The sequence below is a fragment of the Benincasa hispida genome, chromosome 1, assembly GCF_027475165.1.
Source record: "Benincasa hispida cultivar pf3 chromosome 1, pf3_genome.v1.1, whole genome shotgun sequence".
In the NCBI taxonomy this organism is placed as follows: domain Eukaryota; kingdom Viridiplantae; phylum Streptophyta; class Magnoliopsida; order Cucurbitales; family Cucurbitaceae; genus Benincasa; species Benincasa hispida.
The window spans coordinates 80,199,605-80,213,581 of record NC_143478.1 but is presented as its reverse complement, the minus strand read 5'-3'; the positions used below and the strand labels follow the sequence as shown (position 1 = coordinate 80,213,581).

General features: G+C 34.6%; 1 pseudogene; it reads left to right on the top strand.

The window, feature by feature from the left end:
- LOC120079133 (cellulose synthase-like protein G2) overlaps nucleotides 1-13,677 on the top strand; it is a 48,845-nt pseudogene extending 35,168 nt beyond the window's left edge.
- Nucleotides 13,678-13,977: the final 300 nt, after the last annotated feature.

Here is a 13,977-nt window from a genome sequence, read left to right as displayed (position 1 = left end):
AATTCTTTATCGGTATGTGAGTCTTGTCTCGAAGGAAAAATGACAAAACGACCTTTTACTAGAAAAGGTTATAAGAGCCAAAGATTCCTTGGAACTTATACATTCAGACCTTTGTGGTCTTATAAATGTTAGAACAAAGAGGAGTTTTGAATAAGTCATCACTTTCACTGACGATTATTCTAGATATGGGTACGTTTACCTAATGCAACACAAGTATGATACACTTGAAAAGTTCAAGGAGTATAAGGTTGAGGTTGAGAATTTGTTAGGTAAAAGGATATATACACTTTGATCAGATCAAGATGGAGAATACATGGATGTAGGATTCCAGAACTATATGATAGAACATGGAATCAAATCTCAACTCTCAGCATCCGATACACCTTAACAGAATGGTGTATTAGAAAGAAGAAACGAAACCCTATTAGACATGGTTCGCTCCATGATGAGTTATGCTTCTCTTCCCATCTTGTTCTTGGGTTATGCAGTAGAGACTACAACATACCTTTTGAACCAAGTTCCATCAAAGAGTGTTTTTGAAACACCATTTGAGTTATGGAGAGGTCGTAAAAGTAGTTTGTGACATCTGAAAATTTGGGGGATCTAGCACCACATACTTATGGCAAACCCGAAGAAATTGGAATCGTGTTCAAAATTATGCCTATTTGTAGGCTATCTTAAGGAAATGAGAGATGGTCTGTTTTGTTGGATTGTGCGTCCTAAAACTCATAGTATGTAAATATTAAATATATTCTATTTATAATAAAAATGTTATTGAGGTTTATTCAGTAAAGATGTTATTAAATATGTGAATTGCACTTGTAAGAGCCTAAATCTAATAAACTAACAAACTTCTGGCTATAGCATGAATACTTTAACATTATGTGGAGACGTAAAAGAGAATCAAGTTTGAGTATATAGCCAAAACAGTCCATAAATATAAGGATAAGGTTGGGTACCTTACTCTGGGGACACTATGGATGCGACTCGCTTTGTATTTGATACAAACGATGTGATCCAGAAATCGTTCATGTGGAGACATGCAAGCGGGGGCATCCTATGCAAAAGATGTTTGCATAAGACTGAACCACGAAATAGTCACTTTTTTTTTTTTATAATGTTGTTTATTATTAAAATTGACTATTTCAAATTGATAGCCTAAGGTAACTCGATCTCAATCCTGAACTAATTATGAACTCCTGTTTATTCGGGATTATCCTTTAAACTACAATGGTGAGACTGGCTTAACGTCGCCGCTCAATAAGCCTCCCATTTTAGGGGTAAGACCGGATAGATAGCTGAAGACATAATCCTGCAAGATGGAACTCACTCCTACTTGTTTTAGGGTTAGCAGATAGGTTGTTCTCTTAAGTATTGACTCCTAATTCTAAACACGGGGCCCCACCCTCTCTATGACTGAGAGGGACTCGGTTTATTCGTAGGATCATAAACCGATTTTTCATTAGTGGATCAGTGGAGACTTAAGGAGTAAGATGTATTACAAGGGTAAAATAGTAATTTTGACCCAGTTGTTAATACGAACAACCTGTGAAAGATTGACTAACTGATCATGGTTAAATCAAGTGACTACAAATATATTTACAGTAAGGAGAGTGCAGTTACCGACTTTTTGGAGTGATGCAGTAGTTAATGAATGTTGGTTAATTTGATTAAAAGAGTTTATCAATTAATCTCGAATCATTGGAGTTCATGATCTGTAGGTCCATTAGGTCCTCCTACTAGCTCATAAATGGACTAAATTTTAGAACAGTATGATGAGAGAATTTGAAACGTTCAAATTCGAATTACATGAAATATTAATTATATGTGATATATTAGACGTTTAATTATCGAATTAGAAGAATTTGGGAGTTGAAAAATATTTAAACAAGATTTAAATATTAATTACATGAATAGGAATTCATGTTTGGAATAGGTGTTAGATTAATTTAATATTTGATATTAAATTAATTAACTAATTAAGTTGTTTAATTAATTAATTATTTAAAATTAATTTTATTTAGTTTTAAAATTAATGAGTTTTAATTAATTAATTTTTGACTTGATTAATGAGGTTTGGTGTCAAGCCTTGGGATAATCTGATTGCATATTGAATTTGAATAAAATCAAGTTCATTTGGCTGAGAAAATTAGTTTTTTCATGTTCTTGACCCAAAACCAGAAAATTCTCTCTTTTTTCCTAAATTAACTCTCATTTTAGATCCCACCATCCAGTCTAAAGGCCAAGAGGATAGTAGGGAAGATCTTACAGTGGTCTATAAGTTTTGGAGAGGAGATTGCTGCTGAATTTGAGGAAATTAGAAGAGTTCTTCAAAGGTATTTTCAGAAACCCTACTTTTATTTGAACAAGCACGCTATTATTATCCTAATTGGTTCCACTTGTTGAATTCCAGCACCATCATGTTTTTCGATCCAAAAGAGAATAAGGTATTTGTATCGAAAAATGTAATTTTGTTGGAGGAAGACCATATTAGAGAGCATAAGTAATGGAGTATAATTGTATTGAATGGACTCACCAAAGACACTACTAAAACTTCAACAGGAGTTCTTGATATTACTTCATCGAGTCAAACACATCCTACTCAAGAGTTGAGGGAGCCTCGACGTAGTGAGTGTTGGATCGATATTGCAACCCTAGAGGAAGGGTGAATAGGGTTTAATTAAATTTTTTTTTTTCTAAATTAACCCAATTAAACTAATTAATACACTTTTTATAAATAATAAGAAAAATTCAAATTATGAAACAAATAAGATGACAAAAAATGTGATAATTTAATTCTATCAAATTTTAGCAAATAAATAACAACAAACTAAAACATACAATAAATTGCTTAAATTAATTGCAAAATTAAAAGGAAAGAGTTAGAGAAGAAGACACCGTAATTTTTATAGTGGTTCGGTCAAACTCGATCTATTCCACTCCCCAAGCGCCTTTTGGAAATTTGAATAAAATCTTTCCGACTTTTTCCACTGATTAGAGCCTAACCGTTACACCACTGCTCATTTTATGGGTTCAAGAGCAAACCCGATTCTTTCCACGATTTAGGATCAAACCGTTACAAATGTTGGAATTTTTGAAGAACACAATACAACTCTCACTAGAGTGGATTTACAAGTTTAAGCACTCAACAAGTTTATCCTCACAATACAATAACACTCTCTCAAGAATAAGATGAAAAGAAAAAAAATGGGGAACTTAGAGCAACAATGGAACTTTTAAGTTTTGGAGGATTATGAAATGTAAAATTTGTTGGTTTAAAAATTGGAGAGGAAGAAGGTTTATATATAGAGAGAAAAATTTTTAGAAACCACAATTAATTTGAATCATTGGATTTTAGAAAAGAAAAATCAATGGTGGAGATTTTAAACTAAACTAGTCGTTAAATACAAACAGAATATAATATTAAATTTCTTTTCTTTTGAAATTCATTTTCTTTTTAAAATTAATTCAAAAAATAAAAAAACATACCATGTGTCAAAAACTAGCTGTTAGATACGAACATAAAATAATATTAAATTCATTTTCCTTTTAATTCATTTTCTTTTTAAATTCATTCTCTTTAAAGTCAATCCAAAAATAAACATACCATGTGTAAAAAACTAGCCGTTACAAACATAAAATAACATTAAATTTATTTTCCTTTTAAATTTCTTTTGAATTTCAATTTTTTTTTAATTTTAAATCAATCCAAAAGCAAAAGTCCATCATATGTTAATCTCTTAATGATCCACCATTCAACCAATATACTGCCACATGTCTATATGCAAATGGTCTGGTTATGCCACATCATTCACCACAGTATTTTCTCTATAGACTTGTTTCGGTCATATCGTCTTCGTTTTAGCTTCGATTTGAGTGATTCAAGAGGTGTTGGAATTTTTGTTCCGAGCTCTACGCTATGGACAAATTAAAACACTAATATTTTCAGTAATTAAAAATTGAGTTTGTCATCATCAAAACATTGATTAATTAATTTGAGATTAAGAGTAAAGAAGCCAACAGTGTGACGGTTAGAACTCAACCCACTCGATATTTGGGTTTAATTGAAATCAATGTATCATACAAGATGATAACGTTGAGGATCCATTGTCTTACAAGAAGGCAATGAAACATGTTGACAAGGATAAATGGATTAAGGCCATGAATCAAGAAATTGAGTTTATGTACTCCAATTCTGTCTAAGAACTTGTAGACCAACTTGATGGGGTAAAATATATAGGTTGCAAGTGGATCTACAAGAGGAAAAGAGATGTAGATGGAAAGGTGTAAATGTCTAAGGCTAGATTAGTAGCAAAGAGTTATACCTAGGTTGAGGGGGCGGATTATCAAAAAACCTTCTCATTTGTTGCTATGATAAAATCTATCTAGATTCTCTTATCTGTTGCCACATATTATGACTATGATATATGACAAATGGACGTCAAGACTACCTTTTTGAATGATAATCTCGAAGAGATAATCTACATGACTCAACCAGAAGGATTCATAGTCCAAGGTCAAGAGCAAAATGTTCACAAGCTAAATCGGTCCATCTATGGATTGAAATAGACATCTCAAACTTGGAATATGAGGTTTGATGCTACGGTCAAGACCTATGGCTTTAATCAAAATGTTGATGAACCTTGTGTTTAGAAGAAGATAATTAACGATTCATTAGCATTCTTGGTGTGTATATGGATGATATCCTACTCATTGGGAACGATGTAGGTTTTCTGACCCAAATTAAGGAATGATTAGTTGCTCAATTCCGAATGAAAGATTTGGGTGAAACACAATATGTTCTAGGGATCAAAATCATAAGGGATCGTATAAACAAAATGCTAGTCTTGTCTCAAGTATCGTATATTGACAAAATACTTATCAAGTATTTGATGCATAATCCAAGAAAGATTTATTACCTTTTAGGCATGGAATTATTCTGTTTAAGGATAGTGACCTAGGACACCTTAAGAGGTTAAGGAGATGAGATAGATTCCTTATGCATCTACGGTAGATAGCCTTATGTATGCCATGCTCTATACTGGGCCCGATATCTGCCATGCAGTGGGAATGGCTAGTACATATCAGTCCAATCTAGGATTAGATCATTGGATAGTGGTTAAAGTCATTCTCAAATATCTTAGGAGAATGAGAAACTATATACTTGTGTATGGTGCTAAGCATTTGATCCTTACAGTATACACCAACTCTGATTCTTAGACTGATAAGGATTTCAGGAAATCCACATCAGGATCAGTGTTCACTCTGAATGGAGAAGCTATAGTATGGCATAGCATCAAGCAAGGATACATTGCAAATTCCACGGTGGAGGCAGAATATGTAGTTGTTTGTGAAGCTACTAAGGAAGCTGTATGGCTCAAACATTTTCTGACAGATTTGGAAGGAGCCTCTAGTCACAAAGGAAGAAAGTACATTGAGCGCAAGTATCATCTCATTAGGGAGATTGTGCAACGGGGAGATGGACTGTCATACAAATTGCCTTGGAGCGCAACGTTGCTGATATATTTACAAAGGCTCTCACGACTAAAGTATTTTAGGGTCACCTGGAGAACATGGGTCTACGAAATATGGGTCACCTGATTTAGGGCAAGTGGGAGATGTTAGGTATATTGTGTGCCCTAGTTTATCGTATTGTATTTGATATTATACATCTTATTTATGGTATTTGATATTGTTTACTCCACTTATTGCAATGTGTTTGATACACATCCCACTCGCTTTAGGACAAGTGAAGATTGTTGGTTTTGATGTCCTAAACCTCATATGTCTTGTAGTTTATAAATACAAATCACATATCTAATAAAATAAGAGGTATTTTCTTGACGTTTAAACTGCATTAATTCAATCCAATAAACTAAGATCCAAGATTATTTTATGAAACTTAAACATGTATGTGGAGACATACAGGTGGATCATATTTAAGTGATAAACTAAAAGGTCTGTATCAGATGGATAAGGCTGGGTACCTTATCTTGATGACATTATGAATACAACCCATTTTTTTTAAATGTTACAATTGTTGTAAAGTGCTACAAATGATCGATCCTAATAATTCATGTGGAGACATGCGAGCGAGGGTATTCTACATAAAGAGTTTGTATAAGACCCAACCACGAAATGAATAGTCTCTCTATATAACACCATTACTAGAATATACTCACATTTCACTAGGACGACCATAGGTGACTAATGACGAAAATTAGTGAACGCAATAGGCGATGCATGTATTAAGGTATGCGTTGATACTCATGCGTTGGTGGTCATGCATTGGAATGAAACTATGCGTTTATGAATGTATGCGATGTCCATGCATTCCTGTCACAAGTTTTCTTGCGCTCATGCCAAGTATAACACGAATGCAAGTTTCTCGGGCGATCCGAGGTCAAACTCAGGGACTTGTAACTAAATGCTATGCGGTAATTTGTATGCGGCGGGTGAATAAAAGAATAATGGAGGGTATAAGCTACAAACTACTCCTACTTCTAACTAACAGATTAATTGATGAGAATATGAATGAGAGGTAGAGACACGACAACTGTTGATGCATAGTAAATGCATGGAAAAATAAATAAAATGTGAGGATGTCTTCATCGCAACTCTAAGCTTGACCGCAAGGTCAACCTCAGCCAACGCAAGCTATGCGATCATGCTACACACACTTGCGCCTAACTTTAGGATGCATGCGATTATATGCGAAGTTTCGAGAGGCCTTATTCCTAAGTCTCTATTCCTGCTCATGTGCTCCCACACATAAACAAGATGACCACATACCACCATATCCTACTTCTTGGATGCATGCAATATCCTATCCATAGGGTGCATATGCTATGTAATAGCAAACAGAGCTTATTCCTAAGTTCCCCATTTTTGCTTATGCGTTCCAATCCGCTCTCTCGAGTCTTAGATTTTGTTTTTAGACTACTCTCTCTAGTATGCCTAAATGATGAATGATGCGCTCATAAGACAAGGTAACCGCATAAACTCGGATGACGTAAGATTATTCATATCTCTAGTGAATACTTGCTTACATTGCTTAATATGACCAACCACTTACCCTCCCAGGTAGTTAGTTGTTGCTGACTTTACTCGTAGACAAGCGTTGCGTCCGCCTATATACAGGCATTGCTACAGCTTCACACTAAGCAAATAAGGTTTTCTCATAATACTCACGCAACGCACACCTCCCAGTGGTTTGCTACATGCTTCATATTCCTATGCCGCATGATTAAGTATGCAATACTCTAGCAATCTCACTAAGTGATGCAATGAATGTTAAAAATGCTAAGTAAAGGAAGATGGAGATGGAATCGAAGGAAACATAGAAATGCATTGATCACAAAATGTATTAATTTCTTAACCAAAATGTAATACAATACAATGTAAGATAAGAAGAGAAATGGAAAGGCTAGCTGGAAGCAATGTCTTGCTTCCAGCAGATGTGTGTCAAGGCTGCCGGTGGTGCCATGGAAGGGCTGTGGATCTGACTCTCTCGAGATCTAACTCCAGCGAAGGCTTTGGTCGTCACTTGGAATGGATGAAGAAGATGAACTCTTAAGCTTTCTTCTAACGCGTTCGTATGGATCACAAGGTTCCGCCCGAAGGCCAAAACTTGGATTCTTTGAAATTCTGCTCATCGGCTTCTATTTATAGAGCTTGATCGATGACAACATTAATGGTCCTACTCTGATTCTGACATTCACGGTGCGTTGGTCCTTTTCTGAATCTCTACTGCTAACGATGTGGTAGGTGAAATGTCAACATCATCTTTTGATTTTCTCGAGATATGCGTTGATGCTTCCATTCCACCAACCTTGTGTTCATCCCTCTATTATGGTTATCATCATGTTGCCGCAATCTTGCAATGACCGCATTGGCTTGGCTACCACAACCTCTACACGATGATCGCAACTCCTATGCGATGGACGCATGCGGTTGATTACCGCAATACCCATGTGTCGAACGTATGCGTTCACGTTTGTGATGGAGAATTTCTTCGCATGCGGTCGTCTATGTGATAGCTCGTCTTCCACGTCTGTGTCCGCTTTTTGCGTTAACTACAAAGACAGACAATTTAACGCATAATAACGCATGATAGTGGGTTAGTCGAGATTCTTAATGCTGAACGACACAAACTCATTTTCTCATGAATTCCTAAGATAATTGCCACATATTCTGCTTAACAACCTTCATAATTCTAAATAAAAGGCCTATGATGACGTGCATTTCTACCCATCATCAGTGACTTTACCTTAATGCTAAGTGACTTATGAACTCTTGTTTATGAGAGCAATCCTTTGAATTGCATGCGTGAGAATGGCTTTGTTAACCGACTCAACAAGCTTACCATTTTGGGGATTTTCTGAGTAGGGAGCTGGAAACACAACTACACAAGATGGAATTCACTCCTTCCCATACTTAGGGAAAGTAGATAAATTGCTCATTTAATAGTTGGTTTTGGAGTCTTGAATATTGAGGCATCAACCTCTCACTGGCCAAAGAGGTGTTAGTTTATAGTTGGACTATAATCTGTTTGTTTATTAGAAGAATTAATAGTACTGAAGGAGTTAGAGGTAACAATAGGGGCAAAACGGTAATTCAACCTAACTGTAGTTATGAGCGATTTGTGAAGGGTCGACTCACTCTTGATTAGTTATATCCGTGGACACAGAAATATGTCTACAGTACAAATAATGTAGCTCTTGATCTTTAATGGAGTGACCGATAGTTAATGAAGATTGATTAATTTAAATAAAGAGTTTAATTAATTAATCTCATATAATTGGAGTTTTTAATTTGTAGGTCTATAATTTCCTCTTATTACCTCACTAAAAGATAAATAAGAGGAATGATTTGAACTCTTCAAGTCAACTGATGGAATAGCTTATTAATGAGATTAATATAGTATGGTTAATTATAGATGTGATCTATAATTAAGAGAGAAATATTTGAATAACATTCAAATATTAAATTCTTATGAATTAGATTCATGAAGAATTAATTAATTAATTTTTAAAAGCGAAGACAAATAAACATGTGTTATTTATTTATTAATTAATTAACTATATATATTAAATTGGATTTAATTTATTGTTATTTAATTGGTATGTTAATTAATTGAGTAAATATTATTTAATTAATTTGGCTTAAGGGTAAATTGGGAAAGACTACCCTTCTCCATATAAATATCCTTTTATGGCCAATTTAGAGGATGGTATTTCATTGTGAAAAACCCTAGTCTCCAATCTAGATTTCCTCTCAAATTTTTTTCCTCTAAACCATTCTATATTATTCTTCCTCCTTCAAGGTGATAGAGACCACTCTTCTACCCTTGGATTCCTAGAGAATAATAAGGTCGCACTTGCGGTGGTGTCCCTTGTTCGTTTAAGAAACGTTCATGAGAAGATGGGGAGGAAAACTTGAAGAGTTCAGAATTCAACAAAGGTTTGTTACTTTATCCATTCGTTTCTTCTTTTAAAGCATGCTTCCTATATGTTTATCCATATTATTTCTGTTTTCTTTACTGTTTTTGTTCTTGAAAACTTAAAAAAAAAAATGCAAGGCAATCTCACACTTCTACGGGAATTCGATTCCCTTTAGGCATACCATGAAAATTGCCATGTCTAATTCAATTGGAGATAACACTTTAAAGTTTTTAGGGATTTGTGATTTAGCTATATCTGAAGAAATTCATCGGAAGGACAGTAGTAGAAAATCTGTTGTAGGTTCAACTTTAATAGTGACTAAAGGTAAAGGCATGATAGCTTCTGAAAATGATGGGATGAGCAGCAGTAATAAAAACTGGAAGAATAGGAGTAAGGAGAGAGAATGTTTAGACTGTCACAAGAAAGGTCACTTCAAAAATAAGTGTAGAAAACTAGAAGAGGACCAGAAAAGGAAACAGAAAGTAAATCAGGTTGAAACTGAAGAAGTAACGATAAAACTAGTTGAAACTGATGAAGAAATAATTAGTGATGTTTATGCCTGTGTTGAGAGTAGCACACAAAATAATAGCCACTCATCTAAATGGGCAATTGATAGTGTAACTTCATATATATAGCTTAAGATAGGAGTCTATTCACATCTTTCACATAAAACATTGTGGTCTAGTGAGGATGATGAATGGTAGAGTTTCCAAGATTGCTGGGATTGGGAACATTAATCTGAAGACAGAGTTTGAAGAAAAGTTAGTACTACGAAATGTCAGGTTGTGCCTAGGATGAATATAAATCTTATCCCTATTGGCAAATTGGATGATGAGGGTTATAGGTTAAGTTTGGTAGTCGCTAGTGTAAACCGATTTTGGGATCCTAGGTAGTGGTACTTGGCCATAGAAACTCACACTATATAGTTGTCGATTTAGTGTTGTAAAAGGATTAGAGAGATGGTGGATGCTAGTTAAAGAAGCAAATGGTAGGTGTAGATGTACAGTTAAGATAGTAGCAATGATAGCCAATTTTGATAAGTCAAATCAAGGTTCATCAATTCAGAAGTAATTAGAAAATTCAAGAGAGAAAGTTGATGGCTATCACAAACCTCTAATTATTAGACAGTCGAATGAATTGATGAAGTCGCAAAAGCGAATAAGGGCATCAAAGTGGAAGACCAAAGCAGTTGCTAAGGTCAAAGATAAAGTCTCAAACTTGGCAGTAGGTTTGAAGAAAGAAGTCAAACCATTTGCAAAATGTGTCTTCTTCAGAAACAGACATTCCGGATTGAAGAAGATGACATTTGGTACCACTTAGCTGAAGTGGTAGTATGTGATTATCCTTTATATCTAGGGGATAGTTCCACATCACTTGCTCATATCTCGAGGCAAGAACAAATGAACTATAGTTATTTTCTAATAGTTTTCTATTTTATTACTTTTTCTATTTTATAGATTTTATGTTGAACCTTGAAGTTGGTCAGGAAGATCATAGATAACAATTGTAATGAGAGTATAGTCTTGAGTTTGTCAAGATATTATTTTTGTTGCAGTGGGAGGCAAGATCGTCATTTTATCTCCAAGTGGGAGAATGTCAGGATTGTGGAAACAAAACTCAATGGAGAAGTACACAATGATGGAATATACATATATAGTTTTGACTTGGTCAACACGTGTAATTTTGAAATTGAAGAAAAACCATCTTAATTTTGGTGTGTCACCAATTAGGCTTGGACATACGCACGCGTGCACACACACACACATATATATACACACGTACGCACGCATGCATCTACAGTTACAAAAGACTAGACGTAGTCAGTATATTTTTGTGTCACTCTCTTTTCCCTTCTCTTTATTATTTGTTAATTTTACGATCGTTAACCTTTGTTGGCTTTACTATGTGGAAGTAGAAATTTTAGATATACTTTAATTTTCTGCATTTTGTTTATATCTATGTATAGATTCCCAACATAGTGGAGAGTCATTGCCAAATCTCATCTATGTTTCAAGGCAAAAAAATGTAACTTCTCATCATCATTTCAAGACTGGTGCTCTTATACTCTTGTAAAGCCCTAAAACTAATTTACCTTGCTTGTTTTTTTAGGTCAAATTTGGATTCTTTCCTCATTTTTTCCCTCATCTAAATCTACTGTTTAATTGTGTAGCTTCAAGTATCAGCTACAATGACCAATGCACCTATTATTCTTACTTTGGATTGTTACACTTATTCCGATGATTCACAAACACTGGCTCGTGCCTTATGCTATCTCTTGGACCCAAAACTTGGGGCAACTTAGGTTATGTTAAGTTCCCTCAACGTTTTCATGAAGTTAACAAAAATGACATTTATGGTAACGAGTTAAAGCGTGTATTCATAATAAATTCAGCTGGTATTGGTGGATTATTAGGCCCAAGTTATATTCGCACAGGATGTTTCTTTATTCGACGGATATTCTTTGGAAGCCCATTATCACTCGAGTCACTTGAACTCCCAAAACATGGCCTCAATCATGTTGTGGAAAGGTCTATTCAGTCTCAAGAAGTCTTGGACTTGGCCCATATAGTTGTGAGTTGTGATTATGAGAATAACACCCAATGGGGTTCTAAGGTAGGGTTGCTAAAATTCAAGTGGTAATGAATAGTTATCTTTTCTTTTAAGAAAGAACAACAATAAGAGAGCATCTGGGACTTGTTTCGTTTGACATTTGGTATTTAAATATGGGTCTCTAGTGGAGGACTTTTACACAAGCTGTCGATTCCAATCGAGGGGTGGAAGAGTGTAGTTTGCAATCCAAAAAGGGTTGCTTTCAATGGGGTCGTGCCAATGAGCCTCCACGATGTGTTTGATCGTTTGAAAAGGTGTGACATTGGGTTTTTGGGAGTCAGTTTCTCAGAGTACAGTCCAATCACATTTGGCATAAGATCGATGGCCTTTTTCATGAGCCTTTCTTATGCCCATTCTTCATTCTGGCCCTTTTGGTCCATCCCCGTTACCATTTATAAGCCTTCCTCCCTCAGTTGACCCTCATCAATTCCACCCCCATCTTCCCAAAGGTTACTCTTTTCTTTCTGCCTATGAGCCTTTTGTTTTGTTATATTTGCTTTCTAGAAAGATTTTTGACGTGCATAAGTCAACTTTTTTAAAATGAAAAAAATATAGCCCGCTTTGGTTATGTTTCGTTTTTTGTTTTATGCTTTTTGAAATTTATGGTTGCTCTAATTTTTTGATAATAGTTTTCACATTTTTAAGAAACAATTGAAATACTAGCTAATTTTTTTTTAAATTTTTTTTTTTTAGAAACTACTTTATTTATTTTTTTAAGTTTTCAAAATTTAACTTTTTAAAAAAAAAATAACTAAAAGAAAAAATATAACAAAACAAAGAAAATTATGGATAATAGTAGTATTTACTAGCTTAATTTTCAAAAACAAAAAATCAAATGGTATCTTAAGAATTGGTTTTTTAATTAGAATTCGGCTAAGAATTTAAATATTATTTTAAGAAATCTTCTTAAAAAAATTGTGAAAAAAACAATCATACTCTATGAAAACGAGTGAAAACATTAATATGTGGGTGCTTTTTTTGGTTTGGGATGCATGGTTTGTAGTATACATGTTTTTTTTCCCTTGGAGCTTATGGTCAAGACCGTGTAGAATTCCTCCTTGTCGGAGGGACATTTCGAAAATGGTGGAATGATCAAAGAACGTGGAGCACACAAAATCAGTGTCTTGTTTATTCTTAGGAAGCATGGAGTTTATGTTGAAGTGTTTGGGGATTAAATCTAGTTTTAGTTTCACCGTCACCAGCAAAGCAATTGATGAAGAAGAAAGGGAGAGGTACGAGCAATTGTTGTTTGAGTTTGAAGTTCTCTCTCCAACGTTCCTTCTCATTGCCACCGTCGCCAACATCAACTTGGCCGGTTACGTCGGTGGGCTGATCGGAATTTGGAGATCGGGCGGCAGGTGGGAACATGTGGTTGCTCAGATTTTCATAGCCGGATTTGCAGTGGTGAATTGTTGGCCAGTTTATGAGGCCATGGCTTTGAGGAAAGATGGAGGGAAGTTGCCACCCAAACTCACTTTCTTGTCTCTTTTTCTTGCTTTGCTTATTTGCTCTTTTGCTGTTTTTTTTCCATCTAACTAATGTGTTTTTGCCTTTAGCCTTAGTGATCTACAATTTAGTTAATTGTTCATTACACTACAAATTTGGGATTTTAAATTTGATTGATGATCACATGCATTTTTTATGTAAATTTTGAAAAAAATATATTTTTGGTCCTTAAATTTTGGATCTAATTTTTATTCGGTTTCTATATCTCAAAATATTACACATTTAGTTCTTAAGTTTTGAGTTTGTCGTTAATTTAGTCCCTAAGATTAAAAAATGTTACAATTTTACCTTTGAGATTTGAGATTTATTTCCATGTGCTCCCTAGATTTCAAGATTTATACTTTTTAGTCTTGATTTTTCACTTAATAATCACCTTCTGTCTTTAGTGCTAATTTCTATTGAGTAATTTTAAAGAATT